The sequence below is a fragment of the Somniosus microcephalus genome, chromosome 26 (assembly GCF_052327205.1).
Source record: "Somniosus microcephalus isolate GS21.2 chromosome 26, FLI_Smic_1.0, whole genome shotgun sequence".
Lineage (NCBI taxonomy): Eukaryota > Metazoa > Chordata > Chondrichthyes > Squaliformes > Somniosidae > Somniosus > Somniosus microcephalus.
In genome coordinates, this window is record NC_141012.1 from 42,586,683 (window position 1) to 42,602,607 (window position 15,925).

Below are 15,925 nucleotides of genomic sequence, written 5' to 3' on the forward strand. Positions count from 1 at the left end.
AAAAATTGCAAGGCAATGGGGAAAGAACAGAAGAGTGGCACTGATTGGATAGCTGTTTCAGAGAGCTGGCACAGGCATGATGGGCCGAATGGCCTCCTTCTGTGCTGTATTATTCTGTGATTCTACAAACAGATTGACATGTACACACAGGCAAGCACAGTTAGACACACACACACACAGAAATGGAGAAACAGTAAGACAGCCGGAGAAAAGCAGGTCCATCTTAGCCAGCAACAGGAAAAGTCACCTACCGCCAGGATTGGTTGGAGTTTCGGCCACTATCTTGGCCGGGTTCCACCTCGGAGTCAGTTCCGTAGCAAAGACTGCCAAAAGATCCAACCAACGCTCATTATTACCCTCAACATTGCTTAAAAACAAAGGGATTCTTGAAAATAATTACCAAGGAAAATATAATAGCCACTATTTCCATAGTTTGGATTACAAGCATAAACCCAGGAGCAGACTGCCTGAATTTATGTTCTGGTTTTTTTCCCCCCACTGAATGGTCCTTCACAGTGGCCAATGAGGGAATGGTGCTAGAGAGGAACAACTGCCCACAGCATCAAGTGGAAGGCAAGTGACTATTTTCAACCACTTTTAAACCACAGAAAGAAAGAACTTGCATTTATATAGCGCCTTTCACAATCTCAGGACATCCCAAAGCGCTCCACAGCCAAAGAAGTGTAACGCAGGAAACGCGGCAGCCAATTAGTGCACAGCAAGGTTCCACAAACAGCAATGAGACAATGGTCAGATAGTCGGTTTTAGTGATGTTGGTTAATATTGGCCAGGAAACTGGTAGAATACCCGACTGTTCTTTGAATAGTGCCAAGGGACCTTTTACATCCATCCGAGGGGGCAGATGGAGCTCAGTTTAATGTCTCATCCGAAAGACCTCCAACAGTGGAACAGTCCCTCAGTACTGCACTGAGGTGCCAGCTTGGCTTGTGAAGTCAAATCAAAAAAGGAGCGGGACTCGAACCCATGACCTAGTGACTCGAGGGGAGTGCTACCACACTACCACTGGTCTCGGAGTGAGACTGCTAAGTTAAGCAGGGGTGGTTTTGTGCTGTGGGCTGGAATGGTGACTGCCCAAGTCAAATTCCCCTGATAGCCAGCAGACAGAGGAGACTCTCAACCCATCAGACTGGGTTGGATTTGAATTTTAGCCCCAAAAGGTCTCTAACCCACTACCCCACGTGTCACTTTGTGCAGGGCGGTCTCAGCTCGTACTTTACCAGGTCGATCAGTATGTGTTCCTACACTCCAGGATTATTCATCAGTTCTGTCAGTATGGTGATATTGTTACAGAATTTTATACCATAATTGTCTGCAGGTAATTGCCCAGGTTCCGACCATATTGCATAGCCGTCACTACCATGGCCCAACGGGTTTGGATTTTTCTCAGTGTGTGTGTATTGCACGTGTCTCACTATGTGTGTAGTGTACGGGGGGAATTTTGCCAGCCCTGGGGAGGCAGGTCTGCCAGGAAAATGGCAGAAACTGGGGGCGGGTACCCATCCCGCCTCTGTGCCACCTTCCCAGGAGGAGGGTAGCCGACCCGCGCTGGGAGCCGCCTCCCCGAGGCGGGAAGGGCATTAGTGCCTATTAACTGCCTGTTAACGGGTAGTTAACGGGCAGTTTTTTGGCTAATCCCTATTTTCAGCCCTGAAGTGTGGGCTTCCCGACGGCTCCGAACCTCGCCAGGATCAGCGAGGCGAACTGTGGATCTGCGGGGGTCGGAGGGACCAAGATGCCCGGTGAGTGATGGGTGCATGTGTACAGAAGGAAGTGTGCGAGGTGTGTTTAAAATGTTTTAATAAGTTTTACTTACCTTTACTTCTTCCTGCAGGCTCCCTCCCTTCAGGTCTCCGAGTCCCTGAGCTCACCGGCACAGAAAGCAGAATGGCCGCTGAACTGTCAAACGCTGCAGCCTTCTGCTTTCTGCTCAGGAGAGCTCTCTGACTCAGCCTGAATGACAGGACTGAACTTTGAGGACAGATTGTCTGTTTGACAGCTTCACAGAGCTCTCAAACGCTGACATTTCATGTCAAAAGCACGGGTTGGCCACAAGTCGATGGAGGCGGGACTAAAACCCGACAAGTGGGACTCCCGCCCCCAAAAGCTCCCCATTGAGAAAATCCAGCCTAGAATGTCCATAAATTCTCCCTTATACAGACAGGCACGCAGTTTCTGTACTCACCGGAGGGTGAACTTCAGCGCCGTAATGAACATTTTCAGCTTGTTCCTGCAATTATTAAAAGAGAGGGCAGGACATCAAGAGCCTGAACAGTACATGAAAACCATTTCCCTTAAATTACTTTGGTTTGTTAATATTAACATGCGAGTACGAAACACACAGCAAACTGATCCGGATTCTTTATTATCAGGAATTCCGATCCCGCAACAGCCACGAGGCTGATCCCTAGTGCTGGAGTTACCAGCAAAGGCTGGAGAAACATGGGCTTTTTCAGCTTTGAAAGGAGCCGACTTGAGAGGAAATCTCATACAGGTACATAACAGAATTAAAAAAAACGAATCTTCAAAGCTGCTTTGTAAACGGTCGCTGCATTTCACCGAGCCACTCTGCATGAAGCACATGGCGATATTGCGGAGGCACTGGATGAGGGTCGAGATAAATGTAAAACACAATAGCAGGAAAAGGGGGTACAAGTTCAGACTGCAGAAGGTGAATTTAGGAAGCTTCTCTTCACATGAAGGGATCTTTATGTGGAATGGACTGAATAGGGTAGTGGAGGCAAAATGCCTGACATTTTTGAAGTAACAGTTAGATACTATGGTGGCAGTGATGGGGGAAATTGTGGTTATGGGCTTTAGACCGAAGATAGATCAGAGTATTTTCTAAATGGTGAGAAGCTAGGAGCTGTGGAGAGATTGAGGCGTCGAACAAGTTCAGAAATCACTAAAAGCTAGTGGGTAGGTACAAAATAATAATTTAAAATGCTAATGGAATGTTGGCCTTAATCTCAAGAGGGCTGGAATACAAAGGGGAGGAAGTTATGCTTCAGTTGTCCAGAGCTCTGGTCAGGCCCCATCTGGACACTGCGTTCAGTTCTGGGCCCCGCACCTCGGAGGATATATTGGCCTTGGTGGGGGAGCAGCACAGATTCACCAGAATGATACCGGGGTTAAAAAGATTAAATTATGAGGACAGGTTGCAGAGACTAGGCTTGTATTCCCGTCAGTATAGAAGGTTAAGGGGTGATCTAACTGAGGTGTTTAAGACGAGTAAAGGAGTTGATTGGGTCGATAGAGAGAAACTATTTCCTCTGGTGGGGGGAGTCCAGAACAAGGGGGCAGAACCTTAAAATTAGAGCCCGGCTGTCCTAGGAAGCACTTCTTTACACAAAGGGTGGTGGAAATCTGGAAACACCCCCCTCGCCCCTCAAAAAAAAGCCATTGTGGCTGGGGGTCAATTAATAATTTTGGCCATGATCTAATTGAATGGTGGAGCAGGCTCGAGGGGCTGGATGGCCCACTCCTGTTCCTATATTCTAGAACACAAAAACATAAGAAATAGGAGGAGTCGGCCATACGGTCCTTTGAACCTGCTCCACCATTCAACAAGATCTTCGACCTCAACTCCATTTCCTGCTCTATCCCCAGATCCCATTAGTGCCTATAAATCTATCGATCTCAGTCTTCAACATCCTCAACGATTCAGCATCCACAGCCCGCTGGGGGAGAGAATTCCAAAGATTCCCAACCCTTGGCATAGAGGGAGTGCAACAAAGGTTCACCAGACTGGTTCCTGGGATGGGGGGATTGTCCTATGGGGAGAGATTGAGTAGACTAGGCCTATATTCTCTGGAGTTTAGAAGAATGAGAGGTGATCTCATTGAAACATACAAAATTCTTACAGGGCTTGACAGGGTAGATGCAGGGAGGATGTTTCCCCTGTCTGGGGAGTCTAGAACCAGGGGTCACAGTCTCAGAATAAGGGGACGGCCATTTAGGACTGAGATAAGGAGAAATGTCTTCACTCAGAGGGCGGTGAATCTTTGGAATTCTCTACCCGAGGGCTGTGGAGGCTCAGTCGTTGAGTATATTCAAGACAGAGATCGATATTTGAATATTAACGGAATCAAGGGATATGGGGATAGTGCAGGAAAGTGGAGTGGAGGTAGAAGGTCAGCCATGATCTTATTGAATGGCGGAGCAGGCTCGAGGAACCGAATGACCTACTCCTGCTCCTATTTCTTATGTTCTTTGAGAGACGAAATTTCTCCTCATCTCAATTCTAAATGGCCGACCCCTTATTCTGAAACTATGCCCCCTAGTTCTAGACTCTCTAGCCATGGGAAACAACCTCTCAGCATCTACCCTGTCATATGTTTCAATGAGATCACCTCTCATTCTCCTAAACGCCAGAGAAATTAGGCCCATCCTACTCGATCGCTCCTCCTAGGACAAACCTCTCATCCCGGGAATCAATCTAGTGAACCTTCGTTGCACCCCCTCCAAGGCAAGTATGTCCTTCCTCAGGTACGGAGACCAAAACTGCACACAGTACCCCAGGTGTGGTCTCACCAAAGCCCTGTACAATTTTAACAAGACTTCCTTGCTCGTCTACTCCAACCCTCTTGTAATAAAGGCCAACATGCCATTTGCCTTTTGCTGAACCTGCATGTTAACTTTCTGTGTTTCATGTACAAGGACACCCAAATCCCTCTGAACAACATTTAGAAACATAGAAGATAGGAGCAGGAGTAGGCCATTCGGCCCCTCGAGCCTGCTCTGCCATTCAATGAGATCATGGCTGATCATCCAAATTCAGCACCCTGTCCCTGCTTTCTCCCCATATCCCTTGATCCCCTTAGACTTAAGAAATATATCTAACTCCTTCTTGAATATATTTAATGAATTGGCCTTAACTGTCTTCTGTGGTAGAGAATTCCACAGGTTCACCACTCTCTGGGTGAAGAAATTCCTCCTCATCTCAGTCCTAAATGGCTTACCCCTTATCCTTAGACTGTGACCCCTGGTTCTGGACTCCCCCGCCATCAGGAACAGCCTTCCTGCATCTAGTCTGTCTAGTGCTGTTAGAATTTTATAAGTTTCAAAGAGATCCCCTCTCATTCTTCTAAACTCTAGTGAATATAAGCCTAATCGTCCCAATCTCTCTTCATACGTCATTCCTGCCATCCCAGGTATCAGCCTGGTGAATCTTCACTGCACTCCCTCCATGGCAAGAACATCCTTCCTCAGACAAAGCAACCAAAAAAACTGCACACAATACTCAAGGTGTGGTCTCACCAAGGCCCTGTACAACTGCAGCAAGACATCCTTGCTCCTGTACTCGAATCCTCTCGCTATGAAGGCAGCATACCATTTGCCTTCTTAACCGCCTGCTGCACCTGCATGCTTACCTTCAGCGACTGGTGCACAAGGACACCCAGGTCTCACTGCACTTCCCCTTTTCCCAATCTATTGCCATTCAGATAATAATCTGCCTTCCTGTTTTTGCCACCAAAGTGGATAACCTTGCATTTATCCACATTATACTGCATCTGCCATGCATCTGCCCAATCGCCCAACCTGTCTAAATCGTACTGGAGTTTCTGCATCCTCCTCACAGCACACACACCCACCCAGCTTTGTGTCGTCTGCAAACCTGGAGATATTACATCTAGTTCCCTTGTCTAGATCATTAATATATATTATGAATAACTGGGGTCCTAGCACCGATCCCTGCAGTACCCCACCAGTCACTGCCTTCCACTCGGAAAAAGACCCGTTTATTCCAACTCTTTGCTTCCTGTCCGTCAACCAGTTTTCTAAGCAAGACAGTACCTTACCCCGCAATCCCACGTGCTTGAACTTTGCACGCTAGTCACTTATGCGGGACCTTATCGAAAGCCTTCTCAAAGTCCAAATACACCACATCCACTGGTTCTCCCTTATCTATTCTACCAGTTACATCCTCAAAAAATTCCAGTAGATTAGTCAAGCATGATTTACCTTTTGTAAATCCATGTTGACTTTGTCCGATCCTCTCACTGTTTTCCAAGTGCTCTGCTATTACATCTTTTATAATGGACTCTAGCATTTTCCCCACTACCGATGTCAGGCTTACTGGTCTATAGTTCCCTGTTTTTTCTCTACCACCTTTTTTAAATAGTGGGGTTACATTAGCTACCCTCCAATCCATGGGAACTGTTCCAGAGTCTATAGAATTTTGGAAGATGACCAGCAATGCATCTACTATTTCTAGGGCCACTTCCTTAAGTACCCTAGGATGTAGATTATCAGGCCCTGGGGATTTATTGGCCTTCAATCCCATCAATTTCCCCAACACCATTTCCCTACAAATACTGATTTCAAAACCTTAAGTACATTAATTGGGACGTTATTGGTGCTTTAGTCATAAATCTACAGACTTTTGTATCAGTAACTGGTACAAATAGAAGGTGTGTGTGTATAGGCAATATATAAAATTAAGCAGATTTTAAATGCAATTGTAAAGGGGTGGATTTACAATCTTATGCAAGTTCAGCGGAAGAGATGCGGAATCCCTGACAGACAGTGTAAGTGGTGCTTACAATGTGTTTCTGGGATTTCTGCAACTCTTCCGTTGAAGTTAACAATGGACAAGTGAGAGAACCTCTGCAGAAATTCACCCTAAAGTCTCAGACTGAAAAATTAAATTAGTCATATTCAGGGACTGAAAACAAATTGAACCAGTGGAATGAGTGATGAGAATGAAATTGTTACGTTTGATGACTTGATTTAATGTGTAACTGGACAATCTCAGTTTCCTGTGCGAAAAACCTGAACAGAAGCAACTCAAAAACATATTTAAATGGTGTGTCATTTTTTTTATACCGCAGATCAATTCACTGTAATTACTGTTGAGTTGGAAGGAAACAGCCGAGAATGGCCGGTGAAAAATGTATTTCCCTCACCATCCAGGGTAGGAGGGGAGCCGTCGGCACTCGCATCCCTTCAGGAATTTTTGAATTAACATTTACCAGTAGCTTTTCAAGTAGAACGGAATCTCCATCAATCTGTTAGCTGATGTAATCAATCAATGTGTTTTTATTTTGGTTTATTTTCCATGCGGTCAGCTGGAGCAATGGCCACGGAACTCCCGCCTCAGGTATAAAGATGTGGTTCCCGAGCTGCGTGGATCCCGTGGCCATGCAGGAAAATTTTATAAAGTCAGTGAAAAAAGGCTCAACTACCTGATAATCATCTCAATTGGGTCCCCTGCCGCTGCAGGTCGGGTCAGCTCCACGATGACAGACACGCTCCCATGCATCTTTCCACGAGAAAGGCATGTGGGAGTGAGATGACAGCGGGCCGGGAACCCGCTGTGAAAAATAACAACGTTCCCACCCGACATGCCACCGATCGCGCCCGCTACCACCCTGGAAAATTCACCCCTTTATGTCCTCCTCGCAACTTACTTTCCCACCTAGCTTTGTATCATCAGGAACCTCGGATACATTACACTTAGTCCCTTTGTCCAAGTCATTAACATAGATTGTGAATAGCAGAGGCCCAAGCACTGATCCTTGTGGCACCCCACTAGAAACAGCCTGCAAATCGGAAAATGATCCATTTATTGCTACTCTCAGTTTTCTGTCCTTTAAGGAATCCTCAATCCATGCTAGTATATTACCCCCAACCCCATGAGCCCTTCTGATATTTAAATATAGCTTTTTATGGATGGATTAGCTCGGATGTCTGGAATGACCTGAACAGGGGTCCGACTGATTGCTCAGCAGTAAAGGCACCACACGGTGTTGTATGGAGTCACAAAGAGCAGGAAGCTCCACAGAGTGTGTTGTTAGCTGGGGTGGTAGTAGAAACACTACAGTTAATTTCAAACCCTGGGCCAGGGAGAGAAATAGAACATTTTCCCATGTTTTTGCATCTCGGATTGGTGTTGAGAATTCACAGGCCTGGTATAGAACCACCAGCTGGAGAGAAAAGCTCCCTCTACAGTGTTCCAGAAATCTTTCAACTTCACCATTGAAGATTTAGCAGTTTCCACACCAGCTAGCCTCGCACCAGCTATCCTCACACCAGCTAGCCTCGCACCAGCTATCCTCGCACCAGCTAGCCTTGCGGTCTCGAATGAGATTCCAATTTAAAGCTAATGGGGGTAATTTTGACTTTGTAAAACAGGCGATAGCGAATCAGTAGCCCGTCTTAATTCTCTCCTGATTTTTAAGATGTAAAACCGAGTGCTGATTCGCTATCGCCCGTTTCACCTCATCGTAAAATGTCAAAACTAGACCCAGTCCGTGCAACTGTGGCCAGTATTGTGCTGTAGATTCAAGCCCACTAGTAACTGGGTTGACACTGCCCCAGACATATTTCATGTTGGGCTTCTATCATCCAGAGAGCAGACTTTCATCAACAGTGTGGGTGCAATTCAAGAGCAGGAACAAAAGAATGCGAACGTACTGAATCAGCCAAGTGCAACTTTATAAACCCTCATCAGCTTTATCCAAGTTACATTTGTTAATGACTCAGCTCACACACATTGTTTAATGGTAGTTATACTATGAAGGTCAGCGAGACATGATTTTTTTATCCCACTCATACTATAACACATTCACAGCATCACCATTGGCAAGGCCCTTCCACTCGTGGGTTGGGTCAGAACTAAAACGAGATCACTGAATATTTGGCCCTGCAATCCCTTAAAAGGGCAAAATATTGGAATAGGTTGGCTTTTGTGCAGGAAGAAACGGCATTCACCTTGGCCAATGCTGGCAGTCGGAATAGTGAAGGCCACCGCACCCCAAAGAGGGACTGAATTTGGCAGCCGGCTCCCAAACATGTGTTGATGGGCATTTCCCACCAGTGGAATTACCCTGGATTGTAAGGGGATAAAGAGGCAAGTGGCACGAGTTCAATAATGACTCAGTAGCCACTGACGGGTCGTAACGGGCAGTTTCTTGTTCAATACAACTCCTGTAAAATAATGAAAATGCTTTTGTTGAGGGACGAGCGTCGTAATATACAGACCGAAGAATTGTGCGTCAGTCGTAGATTTGACGCAAGAGATAACTTAGATGTGCCTGGGATCTGCCGACATCAGTGTTAAGCTACGCCACAGAATCATCAGTTGACTTGCCTTCCAATTATCCTTGTTGTCCCTTGCACCCTGAAACCACTTCATTCCTCCCTTCACTTGACATCTTTACCAAAATTAGTGAAATCAGCACGAGCCTGCGACCTCCCACTCAGTTATAGTTCTCCAGGGTTGTGCTGTTCCCATTAGCATTTCCTTCAACCAGGCCCGAGTCGTACACAAGAGTGGTAAAGGAGTTCAGTGGCTGCTGTCCTCACGTTAGCACTCAGCAAGTGAAAAGCCAGAGCTGCTTTTCACAAGCTGTCACAACTGTCTTGCACAGCATAACCCGGGACAGCATAACCCGGGAGATCATATAAGATTTAGATGCAATCAGTCAGTCATCGAAACCAGGCTGGCCAGACACTATTAGACTTTGCCATTGCACTCTCTCCTCTGCTAGCACTTGCAGCCATCTGTCCAATGTCACTCCTCCATTCCGTCTTGTATAAATACCATCCGTCTCACTATCTCCTCTGGTCTCAAATGGAACTTGTACATCTCCATTGCTTGATTGTTCTCCTTCACGCCACAATTTTTCTCCTCAACAGCTGTGAGCTCTTTATAACTTGTCCAGCCAAGATTTGAATACTGCTCCCATATTGTGAGAGGCCCTTCTACCATCTCGGTCCTGGGCAGGATACAAGAACAAGCTGTTTGACTTCTCTTCAGCCTCCATTATCTATCCAATATCTCTCTCTCCCCATGGTGGATGCAAATGTAACACTTATTTTTTAAAAACAAAAGTGCATTAAGAAATTCCAGGCCTTTTTCTTTAGCATTATTATACAGACGGGTATCACGGTGGCAGGACATGCTGGTGCTCCAACACTCTTATGCACGCAGTGGGGAGCATGTGAAATCAAACATCGAAGTTTCTTGCAGGAGTTTTCAAAGGTAACCTTGCCAAACCAGTTTGCCTATCGTGCAAACAGATCAACGGAGGATGCAATCACAACTGCACTACACTCGGCACTGAATCACTTAGATGGTAAAGAGACCTACATCAGAATGCTGTTCATAGACTACAGCTCAGCATTCAACACTATCGTCCCCAACAAGCTGGCCACCAAACTCCAAACTCTTGGCCTGAACACTTCCCTCTGCAACTGGACCCTGGACTTCCTAACAAACAGACCCCAGTCTGTCAAATTAGGTAACCACACCTCCCCCCCGCTGACCCTGAACACGGGGGCCCCACAAGGATGTGTGCTGAGCCCCCTCCTCTACTCCCTCTTCACCCACGACTGTGTGGCTGTTCATGGTTCCAACACCATCATCAAGTTTGCGGATGATACCACGGTAGTAGGCCAGATCACCAACAACGATGAGTCAGCCTACAGGGAGGAGGTCCAGCATCTCGTGAAGTGGTGCGCCGATAACAACCTGGCCCTGAACATCAAGAAAACCAAAGAAATCATTGTGGACTTCAGGAAGTCTAAAGGCGGAAGTCACACCCCCATTCACATCAATGGGGCTGTGGTGGAAAGGGTGGACAGCTTTAAGTTCCTCGGAGTCCACATCACGGAAGACCTCTCCTGGTCCCTCAATACCTCCTCTCTGGTGAAGAAGGCCCAGCAGTGCCTATATTTCCTAAGGAGGCTGAAGGGATGTAACCTGTCACCCCTGATCCTCTCTAACTTTTACCGCTGCACAATAGAGAGCATCCTGACAAACTGTATCACAGTATGGTATGGCAGCTGTAGCTACTATGACCGGAAAGCCCTGCAGCGGGTAGTCAAAACTGCCCAACGCATTACCGGCACCCGGCTACCGACCATAGAGCACGTATACCAGAAACGCTGTTTACGGAGGTCACGGTCCATCATCAAAGACCTTACCCACCCCAGCCACAGTCTGTTCGCCCTCCTGCCATCTGGGAGACGCTACAGATGCATTCGCACCCGAACGACCAGATTTAGGAACAGCTCCTTTCCCAGGGCTGTCATCCTACTGAACTCCACAAATAAACTCTAAAGCCTGCACATCTGCCAATGCACTTTATTATGGTTATGTTTATTTTAATGTATTACAAGCCAAATGTATGTTGAATGTTTAAATGTCTTAATCTAAATGTACACTCTCGGGAGCCGCAAGCCTACATTTCGTTGTACTGCACTTGTGCACTAACAATGACAATAAAAGTTGATTTGATTTGATTTGATTTGATTTGAAGTAAGCACCAAATGGAGGCAAGCCACTTATGGATCCAGAGAAAGAGGAAAAAGAGAGAAAAAAATAGTCCAAATCGCTTCTACTTTCTCTTACCCATTCTGCTGGTGGCCCAATCCAGTGGGATATTGCATTGGCATCCTAGCGATCAAACGAAGGAGAGAAATTAATTTGCAAATAAGATATTGCCATAAATATACTGTCAATATATTGCCGCTATTATGCTGCCGACACGGTCGCAGATTTGGAGCACATCTCAGGAATGGATGGAGCTGCTCCCCCATTATAAAGACAGGCTCCTGATCTTCTGGCTTCCAAGACACTAACGTGTGTTTGATGGGCTTCCCTGGCCTCCACCGGGAGTCTGGCTGAGTAGAGGGGCAGAATTCAGCAATGGCCAGGTGTTGTCTGTGGCATCCAGCTGAGCCAAGGCGCAAATGAAGGGAAATACGTTAGAGGATGTAGTTTGCTCACAATACACCTGTCCATACATGGGTGGGCAGAGGATATTCAGCCTGGCACTGCCCGCGGTAAATGGGGGAACATAAATATGGGACATGGCAGAGCACGTTCCCAATTTCCACCCGGCCAAACGCAGTTGTACTGGGAAAGAAATATAAAATCAGCAGAGGGTTGGAAATCCTGTTAGCTGTATTCAATATCCAATTGTTATACCTTGACTGAGCCTCTTCTTCATCATCAGAGGAACTTTCCTGTGGAGTAAAATAAAAATATGACTTTGTAAGCCAGAAATTCCCAATGCAATTGACATAACAGTCTTGAGCCTCCTGCGATCTGCTCAATATATTTAACCATCCATGCTAGGGGAAGGTTAAAAGCAATCCTGTATTGAAAGCGTATCGCCACACACACACACACACACCATGCCACCAGCCCCCCCCCCCCCCACCCACTGAGAAACCCAGGAAAAGGCCCATTGTGCTGGGCACCATCAAGGTTGAAAAGATTAGGAGAGAAGGCACAATGGAGTAGATTTTGACTTTGTGCGATAGTATACAACAGGCGACAGCAAATTGGCAGCACATTTTACATCTCCCCCGATTTTGATTTCCATTCAGTCAAAATCTACCCCAATAGAGTCAAGAAGTAGTGATGAGGTGATCCAGAGCTTAGGTTTAAAGGTCTGTAAACTACAGGAGGGAGGAGCTAGAGGAGGAGACTATGCAGCGAGTCATAATTTCACCCCAGCAGGGAGGGTGAAGTAGCAGGAAGTATTGGTAGCTTGGAGGAAACAGAAGAAGAAAGTTAATCTAAATTTTGATTAAAGAAAATCAGAAAAATGATGAAACTTACTGAACTGGTCACCTGGAGGTTATCCTCATCTTCCTTCAGGGAACCCCACTTTATAGAAAAGAACAGGACGAGTAATGTAGGGTCATTTATGCCAAACCCTTGCCTTAATGTTTATACTGGATAGTGTGCAGTTAGGATGCCAGCTAGGGACCTACGTGTGCTTAAGTTGGCTCGGGTTGTGATATGAAGAGTGATCATGCCACAAAGTGCACATGCAAGCTTACAAACTAGAGGAATCCATTCATAATCATCTACTATAACAGCAGATAGTTTTGACACTGACCTTTTACATGTTCAGTAATCATGTAAGCCATGTAAATGTGACGTCCCAATTTGGTGACGATTTCCCTTTAATTTAAGAAGTCCATAACTTGCTGTATCCAGTGTTACACAAGGTACGTTTTAACCAATCAAACTGCTACACTTAATCAGTTGACATACACAGAATCATGGGAAATTGCCGCTGGTTTGAGCGCAGCACGCCAAGCATAATGTACACAACTGGCCACTTGACACTTAGACACCAATCAAAATATACCATGTCTCACCTGTCAAAAGTTCCACTGTGGAGAAAAAAAACACCAAGTGAAGCAAATTGGGGAATTACAACTTCAACATTTATGCTAAAAAAAAACCTCAGGAAAACTAGAAATAAAAAACCCCACACAGGACTGTCACCTTACCTGAACTATAATGGCTGCCATGCACAAGTAAGTGGAGTCAGTTAGTCAGACAATTAAATGTCGAGCCCCTCACAAGGAGCCGAGAGAGAGAGAAACGATTTCCTCTGGTGGGGGAGGCCAGAACAAGGGGGCAGAACCTTAAAATTGGAGCCAGGCCGTTCAGGGGTGATGTCAGGAAACACTTCTTCACACAAAGGGTACTGGAAATCCACAACTCTCTCTCCCAAAAATGCTGTTGAGGCTGGGGATCAATTGAAAATTTCAAAATGATGATTGAGAGATTTTTGTTAGGCAAGGTTATTAAGGGTGACGGAACCAAGGCGGGTAGATGGAGTTAAGATACAGATCAGCATGATCTCATTGAATGGCGGAACAGACGCGAAGGGCTGAATAGCCCACTCCTGTTCCCAACAGATTGGGTCTTACTGCCAGGAACACATATGGGCAGCGCCTGCTCTATATCAAAACTGGTAGATGTAGAAAAAAAACAGAAACTCTGCGGGGTTAGGGGCAGAGATGCTCTTTGATTGTCCCTCTGCCTGTAAGGAAGCATATGGCTGCTGGTTGCCTCCTCCCAGTAGCAGAGATTGAGAACTCTGGGTGGCGGAGCCTGGGCCCCAGGTCTGTATGGCAGTGCACTGAAGCTCCAACACCGCTGTGATGCCCAACTCTGAACATATTGAATTACACAGGAATCTTAGATTAAAAGCACTTTTTAAATTGTCTCTCCTCTCCAGTTTGTGAAAGTTGGCCAGTTTAACGGTTGGGGCTGGGGCCAGGCACCTGACCAATGAGTTTGGCCAATGCAAGCATGAAAACAGGGTTAATTTAAAGAGTCTTTAGATACATAAATATTTTCCTCCTCTGACAAGTACAAAAACAAGGACATTCTATTCAATCAGCGTGATCCATTTAAGTAAGTTTTCATTCTTACCCTTTCCCAATTTTAATCATATCCCGTTTAGCATTTCCTAAAATTCCACTGAAGTTTCCATTTGAGCTCCACTGAAGACTTGCCCCATGAGAAATCGGCTTCCACTTTCCAAGAACTACAGAGCATCGTTCACTGGGCCAATCATTTCCCCTTCCCATCCCTCAGAACGACCCTGACCATTTGACCTTTAGCTTCTTTCAATTAAGCACGGACTCCCATTCCTTGTTTTTCTTCTTCCAAAATGTATTACCTCACACTTATCCACCTTAAATTATCTAAAGACTCTTTAAATTAACCCAGTTTTCATACTTGCATCTGCCACCTGTCTGCCCATTCCACCAACCCATCTTCCTGAAATCTTTTACAGTCCTCTTCACTGTTTGCTAAGCCCCTCCCCATTTAGGTGATTAACTAATCTCAATTTGTTACTTATATGCAAGTCTGACTCATCTATATATAAAATCAAAAATAAAAGTAGGCCTACCACTGGCTCTGGGGTACACCACTTTCCAGCCCGTCTCCAGTCCAAGCAACGCCCATTTACCCCATCTCAGTTTCCCCTCTGCCAACCAGTGTTCTATCTACCCTGCTACCTCGCCTCTTGTACCATATGCCTTAATTTTTTTCTAACCAGTCTCGTGACACCTTATCAAATGCCTTCTCAAAATCCAAGTACGCTACATCTCAATGTTCCCTCTTATTTTCTCTTTGTACTGAGCGGGCCACAAACTCCTTTCAGCGCAACATTTTCGTCCGTGGGCAAATTTTACAACAACAGCTTGTACTTATATAGCGCCTTTAACGTAGCAAAACGTCCCAAGGCACTTCACAGGAGTATAAGACAAAAAATTTGACACCGAGCCACAAAGATAAATTAGGGCAGGTGACCAAAAGCTAAGTCAAAGAGGTAAGTTTTAAGGAACGTCTTAAAGGAGGAAAGAGAGGTAGAGAGGAGGAGAGGTTTAGGCAGAGAATTCCAGATCTTAGGGCCTAGGCAACAGAAGGCACAGACTCCCATTCCTTGTTTTGGTGTTCCGCAGGGGTCAGTGCTGGGACCCCAACTCTTTACAATCTATATTAACGATTTGGAGGAAGGGACCAAGTGCAACATATCCAAGTTTGCCGACGATACAAAGATGGGAGGGAAAGCAGTGAGTGAGGAGGACATAAAAAACCTGCAAAAGGACATAGACAGGCTAAGTGAGTGGGCAGAGATTTGGCAGATGGAATATAATGTTGGAAAGTGTGAGGTTGTGCACTTTGGCAGAAAAAATCAAAGAGCAAGTTATTATCTAAATGGAGAGAAACTGCAAAGTGCTACAGTACAAAGGGATCTGGGGGTCCTGGTACATGAAACACAGAAGGTTAGTATGCAGGTGCAGCAGGTGATCAGGAAGGCCAATGGAATCTTGGCTTTTATTGCAAGGGAGATGGAGTATAAAAGCAGGGAAGTCTTGCTTCAGTTGTACAGGGTACTGGTGAGGCCACACCTGGAATACTGCATACAGTTTTGGTTTCCATATTTAAGAAAAGATATACTTGCTCTCGAGGCAGTTCAGAGAAGGTTCACTCGGTTGATTCCGGAGATGAGGGGATTGACTGATGAGGAAAGGTTGAGTAGGTTGGGCCTCTACTCATTGGAAATCAGAAGAATGAGGCGATCTTATCGAAACATAAGATTGTGAGGGGGCTTGATCGGGTGGATGCGGTGAG

General features: G+C 45.8%; 1 long non-coding RNA gene across 1 annotated transcript; it reads right to left on the reverse strand.

The window, feature by feature from the left end:
- Nucleotides 1-234: 234 nt before the first annotated feature.
- LOC147100422 (uncharacterized) lies at nucleotides 235-15,551 on the reverse strand. Its single transcript, XR_015073733.1, has 5 exons — nucleotides 12,596-15,551; nucleotides 11,957-11,994; nucleotides 11,378-11,422; nucleotides 2,204-2,248; nucleotides 235-323 (listed from the first exon to the last, which is right to left on the reverse strand). It is a non-coding gene; the product is annotated as an uncharacterized LOC147100422 (long non-coding RNA).
- Between the last annotated feature and the right edge of the window lie 374 nt (nucleotides 15,552-15,925).